At 40.4% G+C, this 23,483-nt stretch overlaps 2 long non-coding RNA genes across 2 annotated transcripts in view; one reads left to right on the plus strand and one right to left on the minus strand.

The window, feature by feature from the left end:
* Positions 1 to 23,483, plus strand: part of LOC306996101 — an 83,606-nt gene that overhangs the window by 46,815 nt on the left and 13,308 nt on the right. The gene's annotated exons all lie outside the window — the stretch shown is intronic.
* Positions 14,304 to 15,333, minus strand: LOC306996100. Its single transcript, XR_013797015.1, has 2 exons — positions 15,108 to 15,333; positions 14,304 to 15,025 (listed from the first exon to the last, which is right to left on the minus strand). It is a non-coding gene; the product is annotated as an uncharacterized lncRNA (long non-coding RNA).

Genomic DNA, 23,483 nt, shown 5'->3' on the forward strand with positions numbered 1-23,483 from the left:
CATTTGGAAGTTGCACCTTCCTTGGACACAGATGCATGTGTCAACGCTATACGCCGATTTGTCAGCAGAAGAGGTCATGTTTCAATAATCCGTTCAGATAATGGAACAAACTTCACAGGAGCTGAAAAGGAGTTGCGTATAGCATTGCAGAATTTGAATCAGTCAACAATTGAAGAAGAGATGCTAAAGAGAGAAATTCAGTGGATATTTAACACTCCTGGTGCATCTCACCATGGCGGAGTCTGGGAAAGTCAGATTCGCACTGTGAGAAAGGTCCTGAATTCTGTACTGAAACAGCAAGTATTGGACGATGATGGCTTACATACCCTACTGTGTGAGGTGGAATTAATCATCAATGATAGGCCCATTACCAAACTTTCTGATGACCCTAATGACCTCGAAGCCTTGACTCCTAACCATCTGTTGTTGATGAGGAAACAACCAGATTTACCTCCAGGTGTGTTCAAAAAGATGATGTCTATGCAAGGCGTAGATGGAAACAAATTATTTTCTGGCATCGGTGGACATTGGAATATTTACCCCTCCTGCAGGAACGCCAGCGATGGTCCAGACTGAAAAGAAACTTCGAGATTGGAGACATAGTTCTGATTGTTGATTCCAATACACCTCGAAATTCATGGATGATAGGTCGCATTATCAAGACAATGCCAGACTCTAAGGGAAATGTTCGCAGTGTGTGTGTTAAGACGAAAGGCAAGACACTGAATCGACCCATCTCCAAGATATGTCTTCTTCAAGAAGCTGTCTGACAGCGGTCTTCAAAGACTCTAAAGGTTTATGGCTCTAGATAATCAAGTTTGGTAATTGATATAGTTTGTTTGCCTATACAATTAGGGGCTGGGGATGTAAGAGCCATAATTGGAATAATTAAAATTTAATACTAAAGGCTTAAATGTTTAAGTATAGTTTAGGTTCATGTTATTTATGTACATTCATTGAAGACCCCTCTGTTTAAGTTGTAATGGTTTGCTCCGTTTTAGTATTGAATCTGTCTTTAGCGCCTTTAAGAATGACGTTCCCTTTAAGAATAGCGCACTTCCTCAAAGAACGAAAGAAAGACGGAGCAACACAGTTTTTGACCTGAGTTTATTTATTGATTATTTTCTGTTTGTGCAAAACCTTTCAGTAAACAAATGAAACTTGAACGAAGACCCGAGTCAATTCTTTGCCCGTAATAACCAGAAGGATTATTGCTATTATAATAGTTTTGTATGAGGTACAGAGTGAAATTTTAGTTGTTAAACCATTAAACTCTCCATAATCCGACTTCACTCCGTGAAAGTGTACATTTCCCAATTTCAAATATTGACTGAAACACGGCTGAGACAAAGAAGGCGAGAGCCAATGAGCAATTGATATCACTGCAGTAAAACATGTAGTAAATTCATTTTTTGAATTTAAAGCAAAACCCAAAGGTCTGCTGGGTGGGCATTTAAATATAAGCATCATGTCAAAAACAGAACAAGTTAATATCCTGTTACTTAACTCAAATTTGGATTATCTCTGTCTATCTGAGACCTGGCTCTATAACAATGCCCCCTCTGCAGCACTTAACATCCCTGGCTATAATATGTTTAGGAGAGACAGAGAAAGAGCAAAGGGTGGTGGTGTCATGAAATACATAAAAAACAATATTCAGTGTCAGGAAATTCAATGGCTGAATGATCATGAACTGGAATGCTTGGGCTTAAATATTATACTATCACCACAAATGTCTTTCACAATCATTGTGGTATATCGCCCCCCCTCTTCAGATGCCATTTTTTTACGAAAAAGTTTGAAAAATTACTGAAAGAATCTAACTTAAACAAAGAAACCATTATTTTGGGGGATATCAACATAAACTGGGAGGACACATCATGTAGAAAAAAACTTAAAAAAAAATAACTGACAAATTTGATCTAGTCGAAATGATCAAAGGGCCCACAAAAATCACCACATCAAGCAGCACCCAGATTGATTTGGCATTGACCAACCGACCTGAGAGAATATTTAAATCATACAATATGTTAGCTGGTCTTTCTGATCACAATTTGATCCTTGTGGCCAGAAAGCTCTCAAAAAAGAGATTTGATTATTCTGTCAGAGAGCGTGAGTTTGTTGGAATCCCCCAAAACCGCCAGGAAGGATTTAATAGTGCTGCCCAGCAGATTGACTGGGATCACATTGTTGGGAACAAATTGTGAAATGGACTGTGAATCTTTTGTGGCGACAATTGAGAGAACAATTAATGATTTTAGCTGTAAAGTTAAACACAAACACAATAAAAACATACTTCCCTGGATGAACTCGGACATACTCAAACTAATGAAAGAGAGGGATCGTGCGTTAAATGCAATTAAAACTAAGTCAGCTAGTGCTAAAAATCTATTTACAATATTGAGGAATAAGACTGTTAAAGCTATACGCAAGGCCAAAGCAGATTTTTTTTGGACTATAATAGAAAATGCAAAAGGGGATTCTAAAACAATTTGGAACCAACTGAAAAAACGTCTCTGGTTACGTGTAACCTTAGTTCCCTGAGAGGGAACGAAATGCTGCATTTACGCTGTGGGAACACTTCCAAGTGTTGCGTCATGAAGCACGTGTATAATCAGTCCAATGAAAGAGCGAGACGTCATAGGCGGGGGGCGTCATAGACCAGGAAACCGCATCACAAACGTCGTGAAGGGAAACTCCCGAAATTAGAGACATAGAGGCAGCCATACTCCTCGTAGAATGGGCCCGGACAGCCAAAGGTGAAGGCTGTCCGGCCGCTTCATAAGCAAGTGAGATAGCCTCAACTACTCACTTTCTCATTATCTGTTTAGATGCAGGGCAACCTAACTAGGTAACTTAAAGCAAACAAATAATTGCTCTTAAATACGCCACAGGGCAGCTCTGTGGACATAAGCATCCAAAGCTCGGACTGGGCATAACCGATTACGTTTTTCCTGATCTGGAGTATTAGGTGGAGGACAGAAGGCCTGCAGCACAAATGACCCGCAAATTTAGTAGGGACCTAGGAACCCAACCCGGCGTGGGGTGAAGAAAGACTATCACCATACCAGGTGCAAATCCAAGTACGTGCAGACCTCAGCCTCAAGTACCACGGAGAAAACGAAATTAAGGATCTCTCCTCAGAGATAACCCAGCAAAGAAACATTCAATGCAGAAATCAAGTACTGTACCATCAGGGCAGATAACAAGATTCAGAAGGTGTTCTCCGCACCAGGCAGAGAACAGTTTATATATCAATGCATATTCAGTATTCTCGTGGAGGGAGCTCTAGACTGGAGTATGGTCTCCACGACCTCGGTCGAGAGACCTGAATATATGAGCTGGGCCCCCTCAGAGGCCGAGCCCACAGTATCCATAATTCCGGAAGAGGGTGAAATATTGTGTCCCTGATTGGTCAGGTTTTTTGGGGGGCAAACCTGACCTGTTGAAAAGAGATGGTATTCATCCCTCCTGGGATGGTGCTGCTCTTCTCTCTAGTAATTTGGCTCATAGTCTTAGAGATAAAACATGACAATCTGGGCCTCAGGTCAGGAAGCAGACAGACTGGCTTAACCGACCGTCTGCTAGTGGCCTCACGTCACCAAGGTCAGCTAAATCCCATCACATAGAGCCTCTTTCACCTAGATATCATCATATAGAGACTGTGTCTGTTCCCCGAACTTGGAAATCCAAAAAACGTTCAAACCCATCTAAGGTTAAAAATGTAATTAATGTTCGTTCAACAAATAAAAAACAGATATAATACAAATGAGCAAATGATAAAGCTTGGGTTGCTGAATATTCGATCGCTTACTTCAATAGCGCTAATAGTTAATGATATGATTACAGATTATAACCTAGATGTGCTGTGTTTGACAGAAACCTGGCTAAAACCAAACGATTACATTGCTTTAAATGAGTCAACCCCACAAGATTACGGTTATAAACATGAACCTCGTCTGAAACGCAAAGGAGGAGGTGTTGCTGTAATTTATAGTAATATTTTCAAAACCACTAAGAAATCTAGTTGTAAATATAATTATTTTGAAGTGTTGGTGCTTAATGTAAAAATATATAGTGTAAACGATAAATCACGTTTGCTGGCTACTGTATACAGGCCACCAGGGCACCATACAGACTTTATCAAAGAGTTTGCTGACTTTCTATCAGAGTTAGTATTGGCTGCAGATAAAGTACTAATTGTTGGTGATTTTAATATACACATAGATAATGAAAAAGATGCATTGGGATTGGCATTTAAAGACATTGTAAACTAAATTGGAGTTAGACAACACGTGTCAGGACCGACTCATTGTCATAATCATACTCTAGATCTAATACTATCACATGGAATAGATGTTGATGCCGTTGAAATACTGCAGCAGAGCGATGACATCTCAGATCATTATCTAGTCTTATGTAAATTACATTTAGCCAAGGCTGCAAAGCCGACTCCGTGTTATAAATATGTTAGACCTATCACTTCTGCCACTAAAGATTGCTTTATCAATAATCTTCCTGATCAGTTTCATCATCTTAGCATCCCGGATAGCTTAGAAGAACTTGATATTGCAACAGAAACTTTTAACTCTCTCTTTTCCAGCCCTTTAGACACAGTTGCTCCGTTGCGCTTAAAGAAGATTAAAGAACATAGTCCAACGCCGTGGCACAATGAGCACACTCAGGCCCTTAAGAGAGCAGCCAGAAAAATGGAGCAAAACTGGAAGAAAACAAAACTAGAGGTGTTTCGGATTTCATGGAAGGAGAGCTCGATTGCTTACAGAGAGGCTTTAAAAGCTGCTAGATCTGCTTATTTTTCAACCCTATTAGAAGAAAATAAACATAATTCTAGGTATTTATTTGAAACTGTGGCTAAACTAATGAAAAAGAAAGCTTCATGCCCAGAAAATTCCAAGCAACACAGCAGTAATGACTTTATTAACTTCTTCACTTATGTAGACTGTGTTGACAGTTGCCATGGTTATGGCTATGACGTGATCACGTCAGGGGCGCGGGAATTGTGGGATTACGTTAGGAGAGTCTGTATTGTGTTCTAGGCTGTCTGTGCGAAGCCACAATAAAGGCTAGTGTTTCCAACACGGAGATTGTTATTTCACACACGCACATCTACATGGTGTCAGAATGGCTCAAGGACTCCGCCGTATCGACCCGCTCGTCTTCAATGAGGATATCGCTCACAACTGGGAGAAGTTCAAACGGGAATAGCGCGTTTACAGTAACGCCGGACTATCAACAGCTAGCGAAAAGGTGAAAGCCTATACATTTCTTAACCTTGCCGGCCCGGAGGCGCTTGATAAATTCGACACATTTGACTTCGAGAGGGACGAAGATCGAGAGGACCCCGACGTCCTCGTGCAGAAGTTTGAACAGCTATGCATGCCAGTAAAAAACGTAATTATGGACAGACATGCATTTAACACAACCAACCAGAAACAACACGAGTCAGTCCAGTCTTATGTTTCCACACTGAAAATAATGGCCAAGAAATGTGAGTTTGGTGCACTAAATGATGAACTGATCAGAGACCGTCTGGTCTGTGGGATTAACAGTGACCCCGTCCGTGCACAGCTTTTAAAGGAGAAGAAGCTGACATTAAATTCTGCCATTGAAATCTGCATGTTACATGAACAGTCTGAGAAGGGCAACAGAGAGTTAAAGAAGGAAGCAGAGGTGTGCACAGTGCAATTCAACCCATGCTCAAACTGCGGTGGGCAACATGCACCTGACCGCAGCAGATGTCCAGCTTTCAACAAGCACTGCAACACCCGTGGGAAGCCCAACCACTTCTCAAGATGCTGCAGATCAGGAAGACCATCCACCGCCACCAGGCCAGCACAGCTCCCGCCCCCCACTGCACGTAGGGGCAGATACGCACACGTGAGTGAACTGGACATGCAACCAACACAAGAACCGACTGATGTGTTTCACTGCGAGAGCATAGAAATGTTTTACTGTGAAAGCATAGACCAACCACAGGATGGGCGTGAGCGAGATGAAAGGTTTGCTCATCTATCTGCATGCAACACTGGCAGACAACTGATTGTGAAAATTGATACTGGGGCCAAACGCAACGTAATATCCAGGGCGTTGCTACAGAACACTGATCCTGCTGCTCACATTAATCTCAGCAAGAAAGCAAACCTCGTCGCTTATGAGGGTCACATCATCCAGACTCTTGGAGCAGCAGACGTGAACTTTACTCGTGGTTTGCTGCAATTCCAGGTCGTGGACAGGAACGTTAAACCGCTGCTGGGTCTCAGAGACAGTGTCAGACTTGGTTATGTAACTTTCGCTCCAGAAGTGCATGCTGTCATCCAGAATGAAATGCCAGAGCTGTTAGAATACAAGGACCTGTTCGACAACAGCACCATTGGCAAGCTGCCTGTGGTCTACCACATGCGCCTGGATGATACTGTGCCCCCCACCATATGCGCTCCAAGACGAGTGCCGCTGGCCATGAGGGATAAGATTGTGGCAGAGCTCCACAGAATGACCAAGTTGGGAGTTATCACACCGATTCAGGAGCCTACTGAGTGGGTATCAGCCATGGTGGCCGCGAAAAAAAGAGACGGCAGCATCAGACTATGCATCGACCCTGTCAACCTCAACAAAGCACTCCTCAGGCCCCGTCACCCCCTGAAGACCGTGGAGGAGGTGATCGCCAACATGCCAGATGCCAAAATGTTCAGCATTCTGGATGCTAAGTGTGGCTTCTGGCAAGTGCCGCTCAGCAAAGACTCCTCCAAACTCACCACCTTCATGACTCCCGTGGGCCGCTATGCCTTTCTCCGAATGCCATATGGCATCACCACAGGGAGTGAGGTTTTTCAGAGGTGCATGGAGCAGCTTTTCGAGGGGCAGCCATGTACAATTGTAATCGACGTCATCTTGGTGTAGGGCCGCTCAAGAGAGGAGCATGATCTGCGCCTTCGCCAAGTCATGGACAGAATACGGGCTGTCAGCCTCAAATTGAACCCGGACAAGTGCCGGTTCAGGGTCACCGAAGTCCCCTATGTCGGTCACCTACTCACCGACCAGGTCAAACCTGATCCTGCCAAGACAGCTGCTGTCCGCTTGATTCCCCCCCCCAAAGGAAAAGCACAGCCTCCAGAGGTTCCTAGGTATGACCAACTACCTGGCCAAGTTCATACCGGGTTACAGTGAGCTCACTGCACCCCTGCGTGAGCTCTTGTGTCAGGATGCGGACTGGTGCTGGCTGGAGCCCCACACGGCGGCATTCACCAAACTAAAAGAGGTCATCGCCAGCCCCCCGGTGCTGAAATAATTTGATGTTCACCAACCCGTGGTACTGTCAGCTGACGCCTCGCAGCATGGACTGGGTGCGGTCTGCCTCCAAAACAACAGGCCAGTGGCTTTTGCCTCAAGGGCCCTCACAGAGACTGAATCACACTACGCCCAAATTGAAAAGGAGCTCCTGGCCCTTGTCTATGCCTGCACCGAATTCCATCTTTACATATACGGACGGGCTGTGACCGTTGAAACTGACCATCAGCCCCTCATCACCATACTGAAAAAGCCACTACACACCGCCTCCGCACGCATCCAAAGGATGATGCTGCGCCTACAGCGCTATAACCTCAATGTCACCTACAAGAAGGTGATGGCTGCTCTGTTAAGTCTTCGTCGTCGGTTAGGAACCTGGGTGTGCTCTTTGATACCAATCTTTCATTTGAAAGTCACGTGTCTAGTATCTGTAAATCAGGACCTTCGCCTGGACCCGATGACAACGCAGTGCTGAAGTGCCAACTAGCCTCTCCCTATGGATGATCCCTTTACCACTCTACAGATAAAGCGTTGTGGAATATTTGCATATCTACCCCGTAGTGATAAAATAAAGATAAATTCTGTATGAAATTTATAGGCAGGACAAGTAGTTTGTTTAGGCTTGGTTTGTAGGGAATTACAAACATGCGCACATGTATTCAAACACACATAACAATAGAATTATTTCTTGATGCGCACGTGAGCGTCATTAGCGTTTCTCACATGTTCGCGTTTAAAGTCTGTGTAGAGAGAACGTATCGTCTTAGCGGCCCCTAATTTAATAACAAATTATCCTTTTGACGGAAGTGAATCAATCAAAACTAACTTTAGCTGGATAATAACATTATTCAAGAACTGCTATAAAGCCAAAACAATCTGTTACCTTAAATTGTACGTTTATCTCTGTAAAGCAGCTTTGAAACAATCTACATTGTTAAAAGCGCTATATAAATGAAGATGACTTGACTTGACTTGATCCTTCCTTAACTTTTTTTTTTTTTTTTGAGCTTGAGCTAGTTGTTTTTTCAATTGGAAGAGCTTTTTCCTCAATCTAAAATGTAGCTTTTTCAGTCATTTGCACCTGTTAGACAGCTTTTCTTTATTCTCTTTTGGGGTGGAAAATGCCAATGGTGGTTCTGGCAGAGACTGATGCTGTTGAGTGGGTTCTGCAGGAGAGGATCTTTCAATATTTTCCTCAGGAGGCTCTTCAAAGGAATCTTGTGTAAGATCCAGTACTGCACTTATACGTTTTGCTTCTGCCCTGTTTTTTCTTTGATTTTCCTGCCATTGCTTTCGCCTCTTCTCAGCTGCAGCATCTGATAAATTCCTGCTTGACGGGTGATCAGGATTTGAAGCCAAGATATATGCCATAGATATAAACCGTGCTATTAATTAAAAAGTATTTTTAATACTTCCAACTAGGAAGGAAGGGCACCTTTGAATTGCAGTGTGGCTCCCATGTCTCCCGGCTCCTAGGGAAGCTGCCGCACGTCCTCAGGTCAAGTTTCTCAAATCCTCACCAGGTGCCAATACCCATCCTTCTTGATCTGTCAGAGTGACTAGAGTATGAAATTCAAGTGCAGGAGGGCAGATCAAGGTTTGTTGGAGCTAGTTGTCATGGATATCCAGCACAAACACAAGAAGTGATCAGAGACTCTAAACCATTCGCTAAAAGTGCCACCATTCTGTTTGGCACAGAGAAAGCACCTCTACTGACAAAGATGACACTTACAGCCAACAAATCTGCTTCAACCCCTTACTGCCCTTACTGTGACCACCGTAAACACTCCCTCAACAATTGCAACAACTTTAAGCAGCTTACCGTTGACCATAAATTAAACTGGATAAGAGACTCCAATAAGTGCTGGCGCTGTGGGAGGAATCATCAAGTTTCAGAGTGCAATCTGAAAATGAGCTGCAAACAGTGTAATGGACGCCACCTACTGGTCCTTCATGCCTTCATACATTTCAATTAGCCTAATTGAAGACTGGGTGTATTACAACTTCAGAATTTCACGAGTTCACACTTACATACAATTATAGGAAGTAAAGTTTAATGCGTTATGTTTACTGTGGCGAGCCGCAGGAGAACGACGCAAGGCCAGTGGTGTGATTACTGATGAGCGACACCTGTGAGACGCACCAGTCGTGAGATGGAGGAGCGGTAATTTTCTTAGCAATGTTAAAGCACGCATTAACCCATCACTTGTTTAGCGTTCATGTGAATACTACATTCAGATTCACCAATCGGAATGAATTCAGTTAGATTGAAACAAAAGGTGTGCATGTAAACAATGAATGACGACTGCAGAAAGCAAAAGCCGAATCCCGGACATTTTGGATGATCTCTACGGCCGGACATGTCCGGGAAAAAGAGGATGGTAACCCCTACTACTCAGCTTTCTCCACAGAATAAGAACCTGTTAGCTTAGCTTCCAAAAAAAGATGGCGGACACTATTTGTACATTCTGTGAGTGAGATCCCACCCTCTATGGGCGGGTTGAAAACATGCGGATCTAGCGCCTTCTACTGGCTGTAGTTTTTAGCCTCTGGCCAAAAAATCCTCTGATGAAGCAAAATGACGATTCCCTTTCAAGGGAACTCGAGCTGCGTCGAGACGCGGTGGGAAGGCCCTGCTTGATTGCGTTGTGAAGCACGTGTATAATCAGTCCAATGGAAAGACGAGACGTCATAGGCGGGTGACGTCATCGACCAGGAAGCTATAAAGCAACCCTAAAAAACAGACCGCGACAGCTTCTGCGCCTTCAGCAAGCGATCTGTGTATTCTGTCCTTGTCATATTTATTGTTGTCTGTCAAGTTGCAATATCTGACAGCAGGGATTGAGACGGGTCCCGCCCAATCTCAGCTTTCACCTGCCAGATCCAGTGCCTTATCTCAGGGAGAAGCACTCTCTGCGGTTTCTCCTCCCCGGGATGAGGCACTCATGCTGCGATTTTCCAGTTCCGAGGAATTGGTATCGTTAGTGTTTTGTTAAGAAAGGGAGAACAAAACAATTAAAAATGTAATGAATAAGGTAGACTTTTATGAGTTTTCAATAAATAAATAAATAAATAAGTCAGCTCATAACTCTGTTAAATAAAGAGGAGCTTATAAAGGAGGTTTTATCTAGTGCTGTTGCTAAGTTAAGTATTTACTGGCCAGCCGAACATTATGAGAGTGAGAATATAAGGAAAACTCTATATCTCAGCCTCCTCGTCGGGGAATGCCGACACTAAGGTGTCGAGATGGTGGAATAAACCGGTTTCTATTTTATGTGTTTAATCCCCAAACTTTCACTATAGTAATGTTATGGGTATTAAAGGGATAGTTCATTAAAATTCTGTCATCATTTACTCACCCTCAAGTTGTTTCAAACCTGTATTAATTTATTTCTTCTGTTGAACACAAAGAAAGATATTTTGAAGAATGTCAGTAACCAAACAGTAGTCTGTACTTTGTGTTCAACAGAAGAAATAAATTAATACAGGTTTGAAACAACTTGAGGGTGAGTAAATGATGACAGAATTTTAATTTTAAAGTGAACTATCCCTTTAAGTATCATGGTATGACAGTGCCTCGGGTTAAAAAGACGCTTGCTAGCTATCTCTCTCCCGAGTCGGCGTCATCATAACCCCGACGTTACCCACCAGCCATCATAAATAATAGATAAATATTATAAGGCAGCATTGGTGGGTAAAGTATATAAGGACATGGATGAATGTGAGGATGTCAGCACTGACGCTATACGAGAATTGCGTCGAGCAACAGATAAACTGTACCGGGGAGGGACGGTTTAGAGAAATCGTTTCTCCTCGGCGTCCTCTGGGGGAGACTCTCTGAGGAGGGTCGCAGTGCTGCCAGTTCGGTTGTTTTCCTGCTGGTGGCCACGGAGTGATATATATATAGCAGTTTTTCTGATGTAAGAAAAATAAGGATAACTTATGTCTGTTCTTCTGGACACTCCGCTTTAAAAAAACCTTGAAGAAATAAACTATTCAGCGGCGTTCCAGAGGTTTCTTCCTCACCGATCTAATGTTCCAGTCAGTTCGGGTTCCCTGCCGGCTCGCCGTTTCAGGGCACCGAGGTGTCAGCGTCCCCATACGATCCTCCGAGGAGGATTTCAGAATTCAGTTCGGTTCTCGTCTGCCCAGATTTCTTGGGGTCCTCCCCAGAGTGTTGGACCCCGAGCAGGCTCTGGTTATGGAGCAGGAAGTACTGACACTTCTGCAAAATGAGCTATAGAAGGGGTTGCTGCTCCCAGCAGACAGTCAGGGTTTTACAGCTGTTACTTACGTAAGAGGATGAGGGGTTGCGTCCTATTCTAGACCTGCGTCAATTAAACAGCAGGTTTCAGAATCTCATGTTCATAGTATGCTTACCTCGAGACTAGATTACTGTAATGCTCTATTAGCTGGTTGTCCTGCATCCTCCGTAAACAAGCTACAGTTAGTCCAAAATGCAGCCGCTAGAGTTCTTACTAGGTCAAGAAAATATGATCATATAACACCAATTTTATCATCTCTACACTGGTTACCTATTAAGTTCCGTATCAATTACAAAGTATGGTTACTGACCTATAAAGCCCTAAATGGTTTAGCTCCTGTGTATTTAAGAGATCTTCTATCGCCATATATTCCATCGCGCTCTTTAAGATCGCTAAATTCGAGGCTTCTGGTCGTACCTAGGATATCTAAGTCCACTAAAGGAGGGAGGGCGTTTTCACATCTAGCTCCTAAACTCTGGAATAGCCTTCCTGATACTGTCCGAGGCTCAGACTCGCTCTCCCAGTTTAAAACTAGATTAAAGACGCATCTCTTTAGCCAAGCATTCACATGATGCATCTCATACCTTTTATACTAAAGTTAAATCAGATCAAATGCATTCATATTAAGAACAGCAGCTACGCTAATTATTTCCCATCTGCCTTTTTTGTTGTTATATCGGGACGCCTGTCCCGAGATAACTCAAATAGAGTTTGTCAGCTCCAGTTAGTATCCAGCCTCTCATGGAGACTTCAGATGCCCCAACGCCTGTGATGAGACGACTCGACGCCTGTGAAGAGACGACCCAACGCCGGCGATATGTTATGCCCTAAATTTCATGATTAACTAACTGTATTTTTGTATGTATATTTTTGAAATGCATTTTCTGTAAAGCTGCTTTGAAACAATGTGTATTGTGAAAAGCGCTATACAAATAAACTTGAATTGAATTGAATTGAATTACGCTAATATGATTGTGTCACAGATTCAGTCCGAGGACTGGTTTGTCACAATAGACTTGAAGGACGCTTACTTATCTATCCATCCTCATCACAGGAGGTTCCTGAGGTCTGGATGCGATGTATTAGGTGTGCAATGTATAACCCTGGTTCCCTGAGAGGGAACGAGACGCTGCGTCGCCTTGCCATACTCCCTGCATGCCTGTGATCGACTTGCTTCACCCGCCTATGACGTCTCATCTTTCCATTGGACTGATTATACACGTGCTTCACGATGCAATCACGTAGGGCGTTCCCACCGTCATCTGAGGATTTTTTTACAGACAAAAAATACATAAATCTCTTGTCTCAAGGGGATATGAGGGAGGGAAGCACGGTAATTTGAAAATACTACAGATTTTCTACTGATACAAAGCTTAATGCTAACTCCTGAAGGATCCATTTAAGATATGGCTTCTTGCATGCAACATTACCAGGTGGTGGTGCTGAATTTGTTGATATCGATGGCTAGAGAATCAATTATTCACTTGTGCAGGGGTTGCTTCACTGCGTTATGTGAGAAAGCGGCGTTCTTTAAAAAAAGGCATTAAGTTTGAACAAAGATGCACAAGCTGAGGTTTAATAAACATTGAAAAATGACAAAAAAAAAAACATCCAAAAGGAATGCAATTAAACACAGATAATTGTGTTCATTGCACGGATGTTTGCAAAACAAAACACAAAAAAGACAAAACAAAACTAAATTAAACCAAAACAACCAAATAAAACAAAACCATCAATAGATGATAAAACATAAAAAACGTGACATTTTGTGTTAGGTGTGTTAGGTTTTAAAATCTGAAATAATATATCTAGTGTTGAAAAAGAAGTCATAAAGGATTTTGGACACTTTCTTGTTTTAGCAATAAAAGTTCAAGAAGATCACATCGCTATTTCTAATAAAGAAAAATCTATAGATCTGAAAACAATCTGAAAAGAAATTTACCTCTTTTATACCAATTTCCATATTAAATTCTAAAACAAAACAATTCATAAGATATATACACCATAAACCAAAGACATTTTATAATAATAATAGATGCGTATGAAAAGTAAGACTTTAAATGCATCTTTACCTCTTTCTCCTTTCTGTCACCAGTTCTCAGCGCGAGTGTGTGTGGGAGTGAGGGTGTGTCGGCGAGTGGAGGGGACTTTGGGGGTATTTATGGTTTAATTCCGTCCAGAGCAGCAGAAATGGGTTAGGCTTCGATTGTTGATGCAGCAAGTCTGTGTCCGTCGCATTTTTTTCCGTCAGACTGCCTCTCAATAGGCCGCAAATTGACAAGAATTGCAGGGAGCGAGTCAAGAGGATTAATACAGGATCAGCTGCTGTCATCAGTGCCGGGAAACAGTGGCGTTCACAGGGGTGGTTGGGTCTCAAAATGTATTGTGCCCCTCTCTAAATGAAGTACAGGATTCAGCTCATTGCCAGATCTCATCAGCATAACAGTGTCATTCAAATACATAGATGCTAATCCAATCAGCCTAACTATTCAACGACTGGGCCAGGGGCTCCAAGAGCCATTCAAGACAAAGGGTGCGATTCTCAGTAATCTGACTCATTTCTTTTGCAATAGAGAGAACATGACTGGCAGGAATCTGGCTGGAAACTCTGATATCATCATCATAACCTTAAAATGCTAAATTCAATGTACTCAACTTTCTCAGCTTATATTGGAACCTAAATTAAACATTTAATAAATTTGTAATACAACAACCTTAAAAAAATAATTTCAATGTAAGTGTAATATTTTTATTAACTGCCACAGATTGTATTGTTTACACTAAAATGTTGTCACTGTGAAAATGAAGATAATATTGTAAAGTGATCATATGATGTCCATTTTGTCAACAGAACCTTATTTTTTAACTTCATTGGAACAGAAACAATAATGTTTATTTATCTTCAATAAAGAACACAATATTTGTAAAAGTAATACAACTTTTTAAATCTGCAATTATACTTGTAATTCAGTTTGTTATTGCTGATTTGATAATTGATGATCAGCTATATTTAATGAAGGTCAATCATGCAGAAACATTTTTAACAGAAATAAAGCACAAACTTTACCAACCTCCGATGATCTTATAATGGCGCACAAATCACAGTTTGCAGAAAAGATTATAATGCTGATAAATGTTAAGTGATTATTAAAGATAGGAAATGAAATTAAACACTATTTATTGTTAAATGAACTATATGCAGATCAGTTTAGTCTGTATTTCGATTGTCATTAATTGTGTTTAGTCAGTGTTAAATTTAGTCATGTTATCGGCTGGATCCTGTTATCCTGGATCATGTTACTCCGGAAGCCCAACGATCTCACGAATCTCTTTCAACACTTTTGCTTTATTGTTTGCGATGTTTTTTCCAGCGACCTCCATAAGATCAGTGATCATCTCAGCGCTGTAAGCACCTTGAAACGTGCAATATTTTTTCCTCCAGTCCTCAATTTTATCTGAAGAAACAGTAACACACTTAAATCAGAACACATTTTATATGTCAGATATTATTCAGGATATTGTAAGATCATAACTTGCCTCCACAGTTGACCACATTAAAGAGAGGGATGTGAATCACGGTTGGAACGTTTTTGCCTTTGAACACATAGAAGTCCTTCGGTTTCTGGAAGTCCTCACTGGGAATGTTGACCTCAGGGAAAGGGATGTTTTGTTCTCTGCACATCTTGGCAGCGTCCTTCACTGTCTGCAGTGGAAAAGCATTGCAAATCACTTTATTAAAAGTGGAAGTACTTCCAGGGGTTCATGTTTAAGCCGAGAAAAACAGATTTAAAACATGTTTAAATGTTGTTGTTTTTAATTTTTAAAATGATACACAGCATTTCTGTATCTGTCAGTGGTTTTTATTTTATGTACATTTAAGGTTAGTGTGACCTCTGGTGCAGGGCCGGAGTGGGGCCACTTTTCAGCCCGGGAGATTCAGGCCCAAGACCGGCCCACTTTTTCCATGGTGGAATTCCAAATTAGCATTTTTTTCCTAATTGGATAAATGAAGCAACAGTTCAGCTCATACTATTGTGTAGTTTGTATTAATACCATGGTTCAACAAATAATGTAAAGATTAAATAATAATTAAAAGAAGAAGTTAACAAAAAATATTCCATTATTCCAGAAGAATAGGTTGATAAATTAACAAAAGCAAGAAAGAAAGAAAGAAAGAAAGCATTTGAAATGTATCCCACTTTTCCACAAAGAGACATATTGAACTAATGTTTACAGTTCTGCTGCTCAGAAGCAACAACAAATAATTAAGAGGTCATTTTACTGCATACACAGATCAAGCATGAGTTTTGTTATCAATATTATTTAAATTGCATAATATTTGCAAAGTCTATGAATCGCCATTACATGTATTGAGTGATACAAAAAGGCTAATATTTTAATAAAATTTTATATTTTGCTTGTGAATAGGTTGACAAAGATACAACGTTATTAGCCGAATAATTACGTTGCAGCGTTGCTATTGCTAATCATTACTAGCCTCTCTCTTTACCTGCTTGCCACTTGTGTTTGTCCTCTTGAAAATAAATCTGTAAGTGTCATGAATTTGTGTGGAAGCAAAGGCGATAGTCGGATCTAAATGCAAGCAGTAGACTTTAATTACTCAGAACAGGATAAACTCAGAACAAGGAACAGGAACACTCACGGAACGTACATACAATCACTGACCAGGAACAAGAGAGAACTCAGGGTTTAAATACACAAAGGGGAACAGGGAACGAGACACAGCTGGGGCAAATGACATCAACGAGAGGAACAAACTAACAAGGCAACACACCTGAAACAAAGGAACTAATAATTAAGCAGGCTAGGGATAATTGAATACAATAAGCACACACAGAATCAAGGAAACTGAATGAAATAAAACAAAGTCCAAACACACAGAAACATGAAATAAATAAAACAAAGTCCAAACACACAGAAACATGACAAAAACAGAACCTGGTCATCACAGTAAGCTGGCACATTTGGCAGCATCCTCCTCCAATGCCTTTCTTTTTTTCAACCTGGCTTTTTCAGCCCCTCCTGGCCTCTTCCTCCCATCCATCCTCCCTGACGCCTACCGTTACGGCAGGGCCGGCCCAGCTAACGTTTTGTAGAAAACGTTTTGGAAAAGACGCGCTATGGACCCAACCAACTATATGGGAGGGGAGGGGAGAACTGCCACATGGAACAACCCATGCAGAGGCTGCGCGCTGCGGTGTCCGAATGCGGAACGCGTGTAGCCTAATATTGTATTTGTAACTAACGTGACAAACGTAAAAAATAAAAATAAAAAAATAATCGAAAAGTGAAGCGGCCCACCGGGAATTCTCCCGATTCTCCAGATTACCCACCCCGGGCCTGCCCCTACGTCACAGAGTACCTCTACGTCACAGAGTACCCCTACGTCACAGAGTACCCCTACATCACAGAGTACCCCTACGTCACAGAGTACCCCTACTTCACAGAGTACCCCTACATCACAGAGTACCCCTACGTCACAGAGTACCCCTACATCACAGAGTACCCCTACGTCACAGAGTACCCCTACATCACAGAGTACCCCTACATCACAGAGTACCCCTACATCACAGAGTACCCCTACATCACAGAGTACCCCTACGTCACAGAGTACCCCTACATCACAGAGTACCCCTACGTCACAGAGTACCCCTACATCACAGAGTACCCCTACGTCACAGAGTACCTCTACGTCACAGAGTACCCCTACTTCACAGAGTACCCCTACTTCACAGAGTACCCCTACTTCACAGAGTACCTATACGTCACAGAGTACCTCTACTTCACAGAGTACCTCTATGTCACAGAGTACCTCTACGTCACAGAGTACCTCTACGTCACAGAGTACCCCTACGTCACAGAGTACCCCTACGTCACAGAGTACCTCTACGTCACAGAGTACCTCTACGTCACAGAGTACCCCTACTTCACAGAGTACCCCTACTTCACAGAGTACCTCTACGTCACAGAGTACCTCTACGTCACAGAGTACCCCTACTTCAGGAGATTCCCTTTAACCTGAAGAGGGCAGCACTCAGACGTTTTTACACCATATATTTGAAAATTAAAACACTTTAATGTTAAAAAATGTACTCGAATCAATGAACAGAATTTATGAAGCCCCATTCTTACAGATCATTAATTAAAAAAAGTTGTTTTAGTGTTTAGTTAACCTTTAAGCACATCCCCCATCCCTCTTTCAAATGTTTACAGTTGATCATAGTGCATGATTATGTTTATCATTTGTGATCAAATTTCAATGAGGAGCAAAGTGTGCTGACTCAGATTAAAAGGTTTAAGACTTGATTTCCTGCTAAGACAAAAGCTGAGATAAAAACCCCTGCAAATGCAATAAAGCAATAAAATGCACCTCTGGAGAGAAGATCTCAAAGAGCATATTTACATTCACTTATTTTAATTTACTAAAACATTCTTTCCTTCTGCCGTCATTCATTTTAGTTACTTAATTTCTTAATTTGCTATGCATCCCAATCCTCCTTGTCATCACTCTCAAACAATGTTTTTCAACTCATTAACAATCCATGGTGACCTAACATTCTTCACTGTGCATTTTTCATAGGTGCGTGTTTGTCCACCAAAGGGTAAAATAATCTTTCAAATGCTGACAATGCATTATCAGGATGAACTTCCTTATAAACATCAATCCAACATACATTATTAACGTCTGTATAAAATGATTCTTGACTGAATCTGCTTAATTAAATATAATATCTTTTTACGCATGTGCTTAAAGGCCTTAAACCGCTTAAACCCCGATAAATGCTGCTTGCAGCTTTAATACATAAAACAATTTTAGTAAAGTGAATCTGGTGTTCACATCTTCACATAAACACACTGACAGGCACTGAGGGTTTGAATAAAGAGTTTAATATTAAGGAATTAAACAGTTTTCTATAGTTCCTCTATACAGTATGGCAGCTCATTGTGTGTCTTTTATTATATCAGACCGACTATTTTCTGCATGCGGTTAGTGTTCAACTTCAAAGGGGATCAGTGGGTCACGGAGATGTTTAGGGTACTGGACTCCAGTCACAGACGGGTCCCATTCTCCAGTCTCAGTAGGTTCACTCCCTTCAGTCAAAACTCGACATAACATCGCATGAAGGCACTTATCATCTACTCCGACCTTCACCTGAGAGAGAGCGAGAGAGAGAGAGCGAAAGAGAGAGAGAGAGAGAGAGAGAGAGAGAGCGAGAGAGAGAGAGAGAGAGAGAGAGACAGCGAAAGAGAGAGAGAGAGAGCGAGAGAGAGAGAGCGAAAGAGAGAGAGAGAGAGAGAGAGAGAGAGAGAGAGAGAGAGCGAGAGAGAGAGAGAGAGAGAGAGAGAGACAGCGAAAGAGAGAGAGAGAGAGAGAGAGAGAGAGAGAGAGAGAGAGAGAGATAGAGAGAGAGAGAATTTGGATTGTGGATGTTAAGTGATCTCTTCCATGTAAAACTCTGTTCACATTGATAGCGAGCTAAACACATTTATTTTCCATGACACAGAAAACATATTTCTACGAGATCGGCTACAGTGACCACTGCAGAGATTTGAGTGTCCAGCAACGCTACAAAGTTAAGAAGTTTTCTCTTATACAAATGCAGTGAAACTTTATAGTGACTTGTTTCATTTTACCTTTCAGAGAGGACAGAAACATTACTGGACACATCACATCTGTTTAGGACACACTGCTATAGTTGTTGATATTGGAAATACAAATTTTGCCAGAAGTATTTCAGTGATGAAAACATCAAGCTCAAAATCCATAAAAACAATACAAAACTCTCCTTTACCTTGACCAGAAAGTTTGTTCCCCCACACAGACTCTGAACCATATAGGTTTTAGGAATGCAAACATCAAAATGGACTCCAGCCTTCTTCGCTACCTGAATAAACAAATGCACATTTTATATTCATCTATATTATTATAATCATTCTTATATTATTATTTAAAAAATATTTTGTTTAATGATCTCTAGGGATGTACGTCTATCAGTCAGATATCAGAAAATTTATGTTAAATGTTTTGTGACTTTAAGTGAAAAGTAAAACAGTTCTTAACAAATAATTTCGCCAACACATTTTACAGCATCAAAATAGATAATTTTAACAAAAACACATTTTCAACATAAGTGATTTTCAGTCTCCTACCCTAAAGCACATGTTCTCCATCTCTTCAGTGACGGGCGCCTCTGTGCTCCATTCTCCACTGCATGGCGTTGGTTCAGTCATTGTGATGGTGATCAAAGCCGGGATGAAATAAACTGTATTATCAGGCAGTCTGTCTCACAGATCGATTCTGATCCACTATTTATGCTGCCAAAATCGCATGACATCAGGCGTCATTGTAATTCTATTGATCAAATCAAAGTGACTGAATGAATAGGCGGAGTTTCACTTTGGGATGTTGTGAAATATTCAAAAACTGTTCTTTCTTCTGTGGAAAAGAAAAGAAGATATTCTGAAGAACATCGGGAACCAGTTGAACCAACATTGGTGCCCCTTGACTTATATTGTATGTACAAAAACATAATTGACAAATTTGATTTATGTTCCACAGAATGAGTCACACAACTTTGAAACAACATGAGTGCGACAGAATTGTTATTTTTGCACAAACTATCCCTTTAAAATTGACCCACAAAAGCATAATGTTACAAATCATGATCTCTCTGTCAACAGTAGCGCGACACTATTAAAAATAAAGGTTCTTTATTGACATCGATGGTGCATGAAGAAACTTTAACATCTATGAACCTTTCTATTCAACAAGAAGTTATTTATAGTGGAAAAATGTTCTTTAGATTTTTTTTAAAGTTCTTCACTCTAAAAGAAGGTTATTTTAAGAACTGTTGCCTGAACAAAAATACTTATTCTATCTGGCATTACTGTAAAAAAAAAAAACTTTTGGAAGATTTATTTTTGAGAGTACAAGATGTTATAATTTGAGAAATTATTCAGATGCTCCAGAAATCATTCTAATACGCTGATTTGCTGATCAAGAAGCATTTATTATTATTATCAATGTTGAAAACAGTGTATTTTTTTCCCCAGGATTCTTTGATAAAAAGAAAGTTCAAAAGAACGGCATTTCTCTGAAATAGAAATCGTTGAGGAAAAGTAGCTTTTTACTGGAAAAGGCAACGCTATCTCACGACCAATTCGTATGATTTGTCTAAACCCCAGTTATGATTATAGATTTAGGGGCGGGGTCAGGTCAGGTGTAGTCTAGGTTATTCTTTCGAATTCATGCGAATTGGGCAACTTGTAAAATATGTATGATTTAGCAAAATTCGTACGAATTGGCGTGAAAGCAGCGCTCTTCTTCTCAAACTGTAAGTGTTTGGAGTCTCACCGTCATAATGATGTGCGGGAAAGACACTCTGAACCTTATAGCACGATTAATTTCATTGTCATCACTTCATTTTGTAGAAATTGTTGACACACATTCATTTAAATAAAATGAAAACAAAATTATGTATGTATTGTTATACAGTAATAATTATTAGATATTATAATATACAGTACACGTTACATTATATACAACAGATATGATTATTTTGCAGTTGCGTTTTATTTCCAGACAATTAGTATATTCTGGCACCTTTGAGTGTGTGTGTGTGCAGGGCTCTTATGTGGGCTCACACACACTGCAGTGTAACCTGTGATGACAACTGTGAGTTACTTCTGCAGTCATGTGATAGAGTTCTGATGTTCCTGCAAACAGTTGTGACAATTAAACTTACAGTTTAGAGAATATTAGGACTGTTTCGAAAAATGTGCCAAAGCAATTGAGAAAAAATGTAGTAGTTTTGGGGAAGACAGAACTATTGATTAGGACTAAGAATTTGTATAATTTACCAATAAGTAATACCAAAGTGAATGAATACATCTTATGTATGTAGGTTTTCTCGTTTTTCCAGAAAAACAAAACAAAGACGTTTCGACATATATTTCACAACGTATGCAACTAGTGTGTGCTGCGTTCAGTGTTTCATCAGAAACAGTTTGAAATCCTTTAGGCGTGACACTGTAGCTACATGTCAACCGGTAAATGCAACTCCAAAGAAAAATATAAAACTGAAGATACTGAGATACTGAAAACAGCTTTACAGTAAAACAAAAAAAAAAAAGTACAATTTGGGACATTATGTAGGAACGTTTTGTCCCAAACTTCAAAGCAGATCCTTAAAAAAAAAAAAACATGTATTAATTTACAATAATTTACAGTAAATAACATTGCTCAAAATATTTTCTTTTTTTAAATAATATATTTAAGTTTAACACATTACAACACAACAAACACTGCCTGAGACATAGTAAAGGGGAACAATGAATAATAACAAAATCAATTATGACAACTCAATATACATAGATATATATGAATGAAAAATACAAATTAAAGTAATTTAAAGTATATTCCTTATTGCTTAATAACAATGTCACAAAACACAGGCCTAAAAATTCAATTTCTTTCACTATATAAATAATCAGGATAAAAATTAAAGATTATTCGGCTACATGAATTAAGGGGTTTGATTTAAACTAAGAATCGCGGGAACAGTTTTAGATCCGGTACTGAGGTCCTAAGCCGGGACTCATCACTTTCAGCACTTCACCACACCGGGACTGAACTCAGTTAACATACTGCGGTAAAAATATATAATAATGTTGATATAAATATGATAGTTAAGCAACATCACACGGCCAGGAGTGCTGAATACCATCACGAGTGAAAATGGGATTTTTAGTTAATGTTAATGCAGTTGTCATTTTTCAGTGTAAATTATTTAATTTGATTGGTAACAGCCATAGTGTCTTATTATTCTAATTACATTCATTGATCAAATTTAAGAATTGAAAATGAATTAAAAGTTTAATTAAGAAAATTAAGAATTTAAAAACAATTTAAACAATTAGAGAAAATTCCCTTTATAAAGGTTAAAATATCATAATATGCAGATTTAAATATGTCAAGCTGACTGAACACTGATGAGAATATTGCTTCAGAAGAATAAATAATATTTAAAACACAATTTTTTTCTTTTTTTCTGGACTGTAAGAATCGATACTTGCATACAGGAGACGTTCGTAACATTGTGAACCTTTACTTAACTCAAGGCAGCAGAACATATATCTTAGCCCAGTCCAATGCAAAAGTAATGAGTGATGGTGTAAGCCACTCTACTACCTTCAGTGGGAAAGCTGCTGGGCTGGAGTGGGAAGGCCAGTGTACACTGGGTAATGAAACCTCTGCATCTCTCAGGACTGCCATCAAATGGTTCAGGGGCTGATAGTCTGGCCTCTGATGGTAGAGCGAGCACAGATCTGGGTGGCAGATCAGGAGGTGGCTCTCGGGATGAGGAGGCTTGAGACTGGTGGCTCAGAAGGTGAAGGATCTCTGACAGAGCCGGGTTGTGACTCTGAATGGTTGCAGCTTGATCCGAAATGGCTGACAGAATCCGTTCTACGTTTGAGGGTGGTGAAGGGCAGGCTATAGTGATGTGATGTTTGGCACCGAAGCTTGTATCAAAAAAATGAAACGTCTCACATTGAAGCAGTGTGATATGTGATGTCTGAAGCTTCGTTTCAGGAGGGGAACAGCAACTCAAAGATGAGATCTTTACAAAATGGCAGTGCCCATGGCACAGGATTGTTGTGATTTATTGCTGTATAACACCTGATTGGTCTGATTGCTTCTATTGTTCTCCTCATTTGTAAGTTGCTTTGGATAAAAGCGTCTTCTAAATGATTAAAGCAACACAAATGTCGTTTTTCAACCTTCATAATATATTTCTGTAATGGCATTTTTAATCTTTCCTAATGATTTAACAGATTAATGCTGTATGTTCTCTGTCTGTATTCTGAGTTTTTGCTGATGTAACGTTGGTT

Source organism: Phoxinus phoxinus, assembly GCF_949152265.1.
Source record: "Phoxinus phoxinus genome assembly, chromosome: 3".
Classification (NCBI taxonomy): Eukaryota; Metazoa; Chordata; class Actinopteri; order Cypriniformes; family Leuciscidae; genus Phoxinus; species Phoxinus phoxinus.